This window comes from Cnephaeus nilssonii (genome assembly GCF_951640355.1).
Source record: "Cnephaeus nilssonii genome assembly, chromosome: 20".
Lineage (NCBI taxonomy): Eukaryota > Metazoa > Chordata > Mammalia > Chiroptera > Vespertilionidae > Cnephaeus > Cnephaeus nilssonii.
Window position 1 is genome coordinate 2,086,831 of NC_137091.1, and position 12,032 is coordinate 2,098,862.

Below are 12,032 nucleotides of genomic sequence, written 5' to 3' on the forward strand. Positions count from 1 at the left end.
TCCTAACTCCCAAAGAAAGACCTAGATGCCTGAAGGGCTCTGCAATATGTCTGCTATTCCAAAATAAACCCAGTCCAGCACAACCCCCACCCCTTCCCCCCAAAAATGAGCTAGTAGGAGCCCTGGCAGGTATTACTCAGTGGTCAGAATGTCGGCCCGCACACCGAAGGGCATATACCTGGGCTGCATGCTCAATCCCCAGTCCCAGTCAGGGCTTCCAATTGATGTGTCTCTCACACATCTAAGTTTCTCTCTTCTCTCCTCTCTCTCTCTCTCTCTCTCTCTCGTGAGCTAGTAGAATGAATAGTTAACAAATGGTGAAGAACACACATGAAGCTGGGAGTTAATCTATAAACTGATTTCCTAAAACATGAGAAAAGAAATTAAATATCCCTTGGTCATTTTCTTTTTTTTTTCTTTTTTTTAAAATATTTTTATTGATTTTCCACAGAGAGGAAGGGAGAGGGATAGAGAGCTAGAAACATCGATGAGAGAGAAACATCGACCAGCTGCCTCCTGCACACCCCCCACCAGGGATGTGCCCACGACCAATGTACATGCCCTCGACCGGAATCGAACCTGGGACCTTTCAGTCCGCAGACCGACGCTCTATCCACTGAGCCAAACCGGTTTCGGCTCCCTTGGTCATTTTCTTCCCCATCATTCTCTCTACTTAGGATTTGGCTTTAATGTATAATCAGTTCTTTTGCTATGTACTAGAACAGAAAAATCTTGCACACATTCGATATCAAGCTGAGTCAGGTATCAAAAACACAAAAGTAGAATATAAGCAGAAGCTTTGGGCAAGGGCCAAGAATAAGAAAATACAACTTCCGGTACCCATTAAAAGAGCCAAACATGAGCAGGTTAGCTAGATGGAGAAAATAAATTCCACTTCTTGGGGTTTGCAAATGCAGAAAACACAGTAATGAGAGTGTGTGAGGAAGCGGCCCACCTCTGGCAGCCAGCAAGGCCAGGTTCCCACAGAACCAGTCTCTCCACCAGCCGCGTACAACCTCACATCTAGCTGGTGCTCACTCTACAGAGAAGGCAGCCTTGATTTCACAGCTAACCCGATTAGAAAAAAGAAGGTGCACTCCCATCAGCAATGGCTGCTCTGGGTGACAGCCAGCCTAAAAGGCTGGGGAAAGAGGGGCAGAGAACGAGGGACGCAAAGGACCGAAAGAAAGGAAGGAAAGAGGAAGAAGGGAAGATAGCCAGGGAAAGGAAGGAAACAGGGGTGAGACAGAAAGCAAAAACACTGGCAAAAACAAATGAAAAACCTCTCCCCCCAAATCTGCTCTAAACCCTGACGGTCTACCAGCAGTTCGCCGGAAGTTTCCAACGTGACATTTGTTCTGGTTTGCCACGTTGCATTCGTTTGGCACCAATGACCTACTCAGACAACATAAACCAGGCTGACAGGCCCTAGGGTGCCAGAGCTCAGGAAACCCTGGGCCCTTCACTGCAGCAGCAACAAACATCAGCACCACTTTTTGTTCCAGAGAGTACCTAAGATGGAAAAAAATGAGGCTTGGTTTACTCTTCTAAGTAGCATTTTCATCCCTACAACTGATTTCACTAACCAGCAAACCTTTCACATGGGAAGAAAGGGAAATGTCACTTCAAAGAAAACAGGTGAGAAAAGGTCCAAGAGGAAGGAAAGGACAAAAGCATCAGTGGCCAAAGAACTACCTGAGTGTCTTTGCAAAAAGAGTAACGTGGCATTCACCCAACCAGTCCAGCCCTTGATGCTTTCCACAGCAAAGCATGATAACAAGGATACAGGGCAAGGTACCAGAAGTATCTGTGCTCAAGTTCCACCTCAGATCGTAACTAATCTCTCTATCTGGGTCTCCACTTCCCCTTCTAACAGAAATGATGACAACACCCATTTAGCCCACCTGAAACAATGCCGTGAGGAACCAGATGGTACTGGACAAATGGAAGAATAAAAAAAAAAGATGGGTCGTTTATAGGAATTGAGGAATTCTAAATAATAACAGCCATTTTTTATAGTTTATCTCTAACACATGCTTTATGGACTAATTCCTCACCTGTTAAAATAGATCTACTTTCCTTATCATTTCAAACAGATGTTCTATAGTCTCAAGTACCTGGTCTATACAATTTAACACTTCCAAAATGGTCCAGCAACTTCCAGGGGTAATACAGCCATCAAGAAAGCGCTATGGAGCCATTTTTCAAGTTCTCTAAAGTAAGCATGTCTTCGTTTTGTAATTAGGGAGAAAAGTGAATTTTCCTCCTAAAGCCATTCAGTTCACATTCACTCTCAAAAATCCAAATGTAATGTTTCCTTGTCATCTAACTCCCTCAGCCCTCACTCAAGACGTGAGACTTGCTCTCGATTCCAATCGAGAGGTATTCAGGTTGGGAATGAAAGTCTGTAATGGACAATGATTACTTCTCCTCCAGCCACTCTGAGCCCAGCTCCCTCCGAAAGCAGGACACTGTACCAGCCCCTCAACTGGATTCTAGAGAGTGGCATCAGATCCATGCTGAGGGCCACTTACCCGGGAGTTCTTAACTGGGACCGCTCTTGAACACCACAAGGACATTTTGGTTCCCTGCGTGGTCTTCTCTTTGAAATTCTGTTATGTTAGTTTGCATTTATTTAAAAGAGCCAGTTAATCCAAAGGATACCAATTCGTATGGCTTTAGTTAGCATTCTATTCAACTCTGCAATTCCATGCTGTCTCCTAGAGATTAATAATTTTGCTGTACAGAGAAATTATTTCCTGTATTCTGGAGCAAACACAAAGTTGAGGGCTTTGTCTGTATCTTTAAAAACCAAACACACATAATTCCCTTAGACAGCCAAATCATATTATAAGATTCAAGATTTCAGCATTCCGGCACACTGCCAGAGCCTAATGGCCAGTCAGACGCTAAGTAAGGAAATGGGTCTGCATTAAACCTACAAATAAGTCAACAATCAATAGTTCAGAATTACAGTAAAAATTTGATGTGCCCTTTAAATTGCTTCTAGCATCATTCTTCTAACTCAGCTCAGCTTCAGAGGCAAAACAAAACAAAGATGATCAAGCAGAAGCTGAACACAACCAATTTTCAAAGCACAAAGCCTTGGCATTTCAAAACTAAAAGCTGCTCCAGGATTTCACAGAAATCCTTTACTGTGTACCTGCAGGGCAATAAAGCTGAGACAGATCGGGCTGAGCTTTAGACAGTAAATTGAACTGACAGCTCAGAAAGCAGAAAAGCATGACAAAAAAGCAAGCACCTGGAGAAGATAAAGGGATGAAGCAGGTTTGGCCTTCTGCAAAACTCAACTCCCCCAAAGCCAGCTGGAAAGCATGTTCCACCTTCTCCCTTCATCAACACTGTTTCATTACTAAGCTTATGCAAACAAGAGCAATGCCTGCCACACCCAGAGAGGGCTTTCGACTCGTTACTTTGTCCCAAAGGAACACTCAATTATACTTCTCTCCCCTACTTCCTCCACCTCTCCTTCAAATACATCCTGGCAATGCACCCCTTTACTAAAACACTCAGTCTACAAAGGAAATTTAAAACCTAAGGGCTGCACTCAAACCAACAGAAGGGAGCTCAAGTCTGGCACACCTAGCCTCTGAGGCCTTAGGTTCCTCATCAGTGAAATTCGGTGAGCAATAGTATCCACATCAGGCTATTACTGAAAAGAATTCAATGAGGAAACCCAGAAAGTGTTTGGTACAGTGTCTGGACATAATAAATGTTCAGTAAATCTTAGCTTTGCCTCCTTGATTTTAGCTGCCATAAAAGAGAAGATGGGAATTCAAACGTTGGTGCCATGTTCCACTGTAACAGCAGGGAACACAGACTAAAGGAGGGAAGGGGAGAGGGAGGGAGAAAGCACAGCGATTTAAACTCGAACTACTCAAAGTAAGGTTGAAGGGGTACCAGCCCACAGATAGTTTGTTCCCAGTCTAAAAGGTAAAGACAAAAACTGAGAATAAGCATTTAGAAACTTTTATAGCAATCTAACAGAATCATTTTACATCTATTGAATTTAATTTTAAAAACTAGGGCTTACATCTTACATCTTTCATTTCATTTTTCCTGGTCAATTTATTTTTACTCTATTTTATAAAAGTATCTCTCAGTTTGACATAAAATGGGGGTTGGGAGGAAAAAGCTTGTTTGAATGAGCACCTTTTGAATGAACCATACTCCTTCATGAAGACATCTGGGCACTGTGGAACCTCATCACACAGCCAAGTGCCATCGCGAATGCCAGTAAACCTTCAAGGATCCACCAGGCCCTGCTCATTTACAGAGGGGACCTGCTGAAACAGACTGATACGCACTGTGGATAAGAGACACCTAATAAGAGAGGAGTAGGTACTCCCAGATAATATCACACCAGTGTGTTTTGGTAACTGGAGCAAATCAAGCATATTATAACCTTCCACAGCAGTTTCTACCTGTCCCTAAGATAGTGACAGCATTTTAAAACAGACAAATAATATTTTTAAAGAAAAGGGAGTGGAGCATACTGTCCCCCATATCCTTTTGCTCATGCCATTCAAAGAACTATACCAAATTGGTTAGGAATAATAAAATCAACCAGTAAACCCACACCACGTACGTATGTTCTGCTGACCTAACCCTCCCCTCTGTTTATAAATGAAATGGCAGTCCTGGTTGCGAAGATGTTTTCTAAGACAAGGGTTCTTCCTGTACAATTTCCTGGGAGCAGTGACACACCTGGCCTTGCTCAGCAGATTCGGCCGCAGTGCTTCCAGTGCTGTTTTCTGGAAAGCACAGGCAGCGTTTTGCTGGAGGCATCTCGGCCTCAACAGCCACTCCCCAGTGCAAAGAGAGGGCTCCCCTTCGGGCCTCCAGGCTAATTAAGGTGGCATGTGCATCCCTAAGGATCACTGCAGATCGTTAGTGTTGCAGACCAGGGACTGCCGGCCACCTGGGCTTGGGGGAGTTGCTCAAGATCTCCATGTCTGGAGTACAAGATGCAAGCGAGCATTTGTGAGACAGGGAAACGCTTGGAAAGAAAGCAATACACACCGGCGCTGAGAGCTCTGCAGCAAGAGAAATTAATTCTAAGCACAGGTCTTGTCAGTAGAGGATGCTGCCCACCCTACCTGCCAGCTGCTTTTCCTGGTCCCCAACACACAAACCAACCAAAAGGCAAAACCAAGGGTCTGCCCTGTTGGAGCCCTTCTCTCAGTTCCTTCACAGACTGTGGGTTTTTAGTGGAGCCAGTGGGAACCCAGGTAACTGAGGAGCCACACTTTGCAACCACCACCAATGGAAGGAGACACTTCAGGCTACAGGCCTACAAAGCTGGGATTTGACATTCCAAAATGGAAATAGATCACCGGGCTCTGTGGCAAGCAGACCAAAGCAGCACACAGGGTCAAGGCTGCCACCTGGGAATAAGAGATTGGTCTACAGTAATGCACTCAATGGAGGTTTTAACCCTCACTTAAATCACACCTACTCCGGTATCAAACAGTGCCCGTTCCTGGTTCCTGAAACCAAGCAATTTAAAGATACCAGACTGAAGATGCTGACGTATGTTCCCCACCTTCCAAGCGCTGGGGCATCAACAGAATCGGAGGTTAAAAGACACCTCATGAAGGAGGAAGGATGAGTCAGCTCTAGTTCAAAGGCACCAGGCCTGGCCAATATTTGAAGTGCTCTATTGAATTGTTAGATAAATACTTTAGCCCTTGGCTTCTCCCAAAAAACTCTTACCGAGCCATTCCCAGTTCTTTAAGCTGGTAATTGATACTCCCCTGCTCACTACAGGATATTAGAGACCTCTAAGAAGACAAAGCAGCCGGTCATTTCCTACTTGCCCCAAACACAATCAGCACCCATTTATTTGCTTTGTGAGAGCCCTGCATTCAGGATAAGAGTAAACAACAAGTCAAAACCTGAAATCTTATATCCTTGGCTCACTTAAAAGCAATTTTTTACATTTTCCACAAACAATGCCTTTAACATCCATTTTATTTCCAGAGTTACCATTTTTAATTCCAGTCAAAAGAGACTTTAATGTAATTGCATACTTTGGCACCAGCCACACTGCCTACCTTTTCCCTTATCACATGCAGGCAGAAAAATTAAATCATTTCAGTACTGACCGCAGCAATCAGCATTAGACGACCTCATTATAAACACAGAACAGGATGGCACATGAACCTGCTTCTGGGAAGTCAATTACTTTTTCTTCTTTACATGTTTACTGGCTGTTATCAGCTCTGAGGTTTACACTGGGTCAGGATTTAATGACAAGGAACAGAAAATATGTTTATCAAGTGGGGGAAATGTGGACACTGCGGTGTTCACACAGGAGACAAAGCCTGGCACGATGGCTGCCCTGAACAAGAACACCGGGCACAGCAGGATGTGTCTTTTCCACATGCACTTCAGCTCTACAATGGAGTCTTGGCCCAAAATGTACCTGGTGTTTGTGCCAGGAAAGGGTTTCTCTCCAACAGAATTTGGATACAGTGAGAACTGGATTCATTTGCTAGTGAACCCAAGAGCATTAACTATGGGTTAAGTCCAGAACAGGCAGCGGTTATAAACTGGGAAAGGGCAAGATTCAAATATCCATTCAAGTCCTTTAAAACCTCAAGAGGAAGGTTACCATGAAGTTCCCTTAGGGGCAAGAGGAATATAACAAAGGTCACCTGCTTAAATAAAAACCTTCGCACTATTAGATTCCATGCCATAGTTACTCTTCTTTTCTGATGTGAAAACATTTAAAGAGCAAAGTCTTATTCTTTCAGAGTCCCCCAATTCAGAATTTCTAATACTCCATTTGGCCTTGGTCACCATTATGTGCAGAAAAGCCTACTCAAGCATATCAACGGCACAAAGAAAAGAATTGTGTTTTTCCTACTTAGACTATTTCTCAGACTTGTTACATAAATTCTCAGTATGCAAATAGATGCAATCTTATGAATGAACCTCATCTCTTCCTTAAATTTACTAACGCAGCTCTGGCAAGACCTCTCTCTTTGGTACACATGCTTAGTAGTTTCAATTTCTAGAAACAGATGAAAATAACAACTACATTTCTTTAAAAATAATCCTGGAATTAAGCTACAGTTCACCCAAGCAGAATGCACTTTCCTTCACCTGAGTGGAGCCAGGGAAAGCTTGCTGTGCTTTTTCCTCAATGTTACATTTTACTATAATCTTCCTGAAGAGCTGCTGGTCATTCGAGGAAAGTCTGACCCTCTTCCCAACAAATTACCACAGGATTTCTGAAACCAATTCCTACTAAGAACTTGCCAGTGCCACAAACACATCATTAGCAAGCAACACAACCACTTTTCTTCTTAGGTGTTATATATAGTTGCATTTAAGCAGCAGCATCTTAATTCCAAAGATATAAAGTTAAAAGATAAACCATGAAAATAACAATTTAGGTTATATAACAATAAGGGGTTATGCCACCAGTGTGATTCATTTTTATACTTACCAAAGCCATTTAGTTTCTTCTGATTACTGAAATAAGCTAAGAGTGGTTTGAGCATACTCTATCTTTCCAAAGCCAAGAACAGAAAAAAAGGAAGGAAATAATGAATATTTTATTATAGACAGTGTGGTAAGCAAAAGGAGGTTTTAACAAGTCAATTATTACTGCACCATTAGTCTTATATGTGATAGGTCCGTTTCCCTGACTTTTTCTTACAGTCATTTTATTCTGTTTAAGACTTCATTTTCTCTTTCCTCACACAAGACAGATTTTCATCTGGAAATTCAGACATTATGAAGACCTTTGGTATAGGATTTTTTTTTTTCTACAGAACAGGCTAAAATCTAAGATTTGAATTGTTGGGTGCTAAATCAATTCCAACAGCATATTCTAAATTTCTGTTTACTTCGTGAGGGAACATTCAGAAAGTTTTGCTTTTTCTTAAATAGTAAAGTCAACACATTAAATGTGGAGGTCATGGGGAGGAGAGAGCTAAGAAGACCATTAAAGGGGTGGCATCTAAGGAAAGCCTTAGAGTGTTAGACTGAAGTTAGGGCTTGGGCATTACAAAGGTGCTACTCCACGCTAAAGGAAAGTGGTAAGCAAAGGCCTAACGTATAAAAGAAAAGAGAAAAGATTAGGCCACTGTTTGGCTGAATACACAACCACCCAAATTAGCTCTTCCTGCCTTAGAAAAGTACCACAACTTAATCCTACTTCTACTTACTTAAAAACTGGGTATTTAATACAAAGCAGACTGATTCTAGTTGGAGAATGTCTCTACAGAAATCTCTCAAACACATCACCATCCTGGATTTAGGGTAGGCCCTAAACCAGCGACCAGTAGAGCCCTTACAAAAGAAGATGTAGATTTGCCAACACGAGAAAAAACCTGGGAAGATGGAGGCAGAGAATGGAGTTACGCTGCCACAAACCGGAATGCCAGGAGCTACCAGGGCCAGAAGAAGGATTCTCCCCTAGAGTCTTCGGAGAGGAGCATGCTGCTGCCAACACCTTAATTTCAAACTCTGGCCTCCAAAATCGTGAGAGGTCGATTTCTAATGTTTAGGCCACTAAGTTTGTGGTAATTTATTGTGGCGGCCTAGGAATCTAATGCAATGCGTTTAGCAATAATATTATTCTATCTGATCTAGTGTCATTAGAAAATATTATGGTCCAATGCTGAGAAACAGCAGCTCCCATTTTTATGACTAACTCGGGCTACTTCTGCATAACCTTGAAATATATACGCAATCTAGTGGGAAAGCCAAGACTATAACTGAACTGTGTAAATCTGCACTTTATTACTATATAGTCCACGTCAGCCATGGTACATTAGGTCTGTTCAGATCATAATAAAGATGTGCAATCTGCCCTCAATATTTCTCTCCACAGACAGAAGTGAGCAAGTGGGCCTCGGTGAGAGGACTTGTGCTCGCAAGCACCTTGATGTCACTTTAATACAGCAGGATAGTCATGTCGGTAACACGTCCTGTTAACAGTTCTTGCTCTTCCACTTCTATTTCGCAAATGTGTAGGCCTTCTTTATGACCATTTCCAAAAAATAAAATCAATGAACATTTTTTAAAATTCTACTAGCATCAGCCATACTTATATTTAAGCGTTATTTTAAAAAATATGTTACCTTTGCTGGCAACAACGTTTTTAAAATGTATTCTCAATGCATGCCAACCAACATCACTGATTATGACAAACAAAAAAGTAACAACAAAAAGACCTGCATTAATTTCAAGCTCCATTAGAAATGGAAGGAAATATGATCAGTGTTTACCAAACAGAAAAGGACTATCCATGTATATATAGATGCAAGCTTATAAGTAATGCAAACAACTACATCTACCAGTTGGGCAGCATCTACTAGTATAAAGGATCCTGTAGCATTTCCTTTTATGAATTTATAAACTGGCATCATAAATTCACTCTGTGTGGTACTCGGCCCAAGAGATTAAGGTGTACTCTCATCTCAAAAACCACATTGGCTAGAAAACATGTTCATACACAAAAATCCATCAGATTTATGGTATGTGAATTATGTATCAATAAAGCTGTTAAAATAAATGAGAAAAAATGTCCATCAAAAAGTATGTCTGGATTTTCTAAAAACAAAAAAACTGAAAATTTCCAACTTAACTCTTCTTGGATAATGAACACATTATGAGAAGAATGAAAAGGAAGACCACTCCATACCAAGGGCAAAAGCTGGCTTGGTTCTTACCTTTGACTTCCAAATAAGAAATCAGACAAGGATATGACACTATTGTGCAGACCGGAAGTTGGAGCATAGGTCAGCTGAGCCACACAATGCAACTTAAAGCTTCCAATCCCTACCAATAACTAGAGCCATCTCAGATCAAGCCCAAGTGTCAGCCCTTTTAAAGTTAAATTTTCTCCTTTAAAGCCTTTGCCGGCAAGAAGATGAAGTCAATAGAGGACTGATTTGAAAACTAGTAAGTCTTTACTTCAGGTCTAGATGCTCAGTTCCCAAGTAATCAAAAGTTATCGTGAATTGACATTTTGCATTTCTGAAGGTATTCCAGAAAAGCCCAGCTGAGAGGTAAAATTTTGAAATGGAGGCAACCTTCCTCTCAAAATTCAAAGATTTCCCAATGGTAAGGACCAAAACTCTTAGCTATGCTCATTCCAAATCAAAAAACACTACTGTGACCAAGCGTGCACTGCTTGGAAGCCATCTGATGGGAGGTTGAAGGGGACTGTTCATGCATTAAGTAGAAGGTCAGAATAAATGACCCTTATGACTCAATGCACTCAGGAGCCCATCATTCACATCTCAAAGCGAAAAATGGAGTACCACATCAGTGGGAATTGGTGAAGTGCATCAGTAAATGTGGCCGAGTATTCCAAATATGGACTGTAAATAAACCAAAGAAAACTTAAAAAGCAGTTCGTTTTTTAAAAAACACACACAACTTCCTTGGTATTTTAAACATAAAAAACAAACAAACAACAACCTATCTGACATCAAGTGCCATGTCTTTCCAAACTATTGGGGTACTCCCAAAATATATGGTGAGTATCCTAATTATTTGAGCACTTATCCCATTCACCCACTTCAACCCTGTTATAAGTATTTGTTTATAGAGTACCAAGCAATTGAAATACAAGGAGGGGAGAGGTATAGCTAAAACTAAAAAAAAAAAAAAAAAAAGTTAAGTGACTAGTATGTATCCACGGCATTTTTATTTGTTTTTGTGGGGGTTTTTTGTTAATCCTTGTCCAAGGATATTTTCCCTTTTTTTTTTTTTTTTTTTTTTTAAGAGAGAGAGTGGGAGAGGGAAAGACAGAGAGAAACATAGATGTGAGAGAAACATGGTTGGTTGCCTCCTGCATGCACCCTGACCAGGGCCAGGACTGAGGAGGAGCCTGCAACCAAGGTACATGCCCTTACACCTTGAACCTGGGACCCTCTGGTCCACAGGCCAAGCCTCTATTCACTGAGTCAAACTGGCTAGGGCCTCCATGGCATTTTGAGATTACATGGGAATAAGAAGGTAACTATTAGGTAACAGGCAAATGTGATTTAGTACTAGAAAAAAACTAGATTTCCATACTCTGGGACCCTATCAGTAACAGGAAAAATAAAGAATATCTACAGTTACTCAACTCTCAACTCAAAGTACAGTGCTTTAGGTTTCTGAATAGGACTAAATACAGAACTGTGGCCATTAGATGGGTTAAAACAGCTCTTGGGAAGGGTAGTGGGTAGAGAGTATTAATCCAAATTGAGCCCAAACAATAACACAATTAGTACCATTTGTACTAGGATTTGCCTTGTAAGGCCCGGGTCCTTTTAATTCAAAGGTAAATCAGTAAAAAAAATGGTACCCCATTATCCCTTTACTCTAACACAAATGCAGTTTCAATGCCTCAAAACTAAATGGATCACACAAGTTTATTCTTTAACTATGTTTCACACACACACACACACACACACACACACACACACACACACACACCAATTTCTGATTAGGTTAAAATAGCTGGCAACAACTGTGCCAGTGACATGTTAGGTTAAATGAGAGTAGAGTGCTCTATTAGACAATTTCCTGGTACCACTAATGTAGCCAAATACTTCCTAGAAATTGATGAGTAGGTTTTAGTAAATCTAAGTTTCCCCAGCTCTTTGCCAACCAATGCAAACAAGATGTAGAAAAGAAATGTGGAAGACGAACAGTAAAATTACTTGAGATGTAGCAAAGAAAACAAGAAAAACATAAAACTAATGTTTGTGCCTTGGATTAAGCCCAAAGAAGGAAGAGAAATCTGTTCTCACAATTACAATAATCTGAAAGTGCAGGTCGGAACTGCTTCCTTAAATTCAGCCTAGCATAGCACTCTGAAAATAACCCCAATGTTCCCCAGTAAACTCCAAAGCCGAGTATCCTGTTCTCTGAACATGGGAAGAAGAAGAGAATTAAAAAAGAAATCGGGAATTCCTAAATCAGCTGGTCAACAAAGGGCCAAGGCCTTCAGCCTGGGTTGCGTGCTCAGGGTCCCGCCTGCACCGGTCTAGGCACCT

At 41.4% G+C, this 12,032-nt stretch overlaps 1 protein-coding gene across 1 annotated transcript in view; it reads right to left on the reverse strand.

Moving 5' to 3' along the window:
- The window catches only part of NUP93 (nucleoporin 93), an 85,928-nt gene that overhangs the window by 57,673 nt on the left and 16,223 nt on the right, over window positions 1-12,032 (reverse strand). The gene's annotated exons all lie outside the window — the stretch shown is intronic.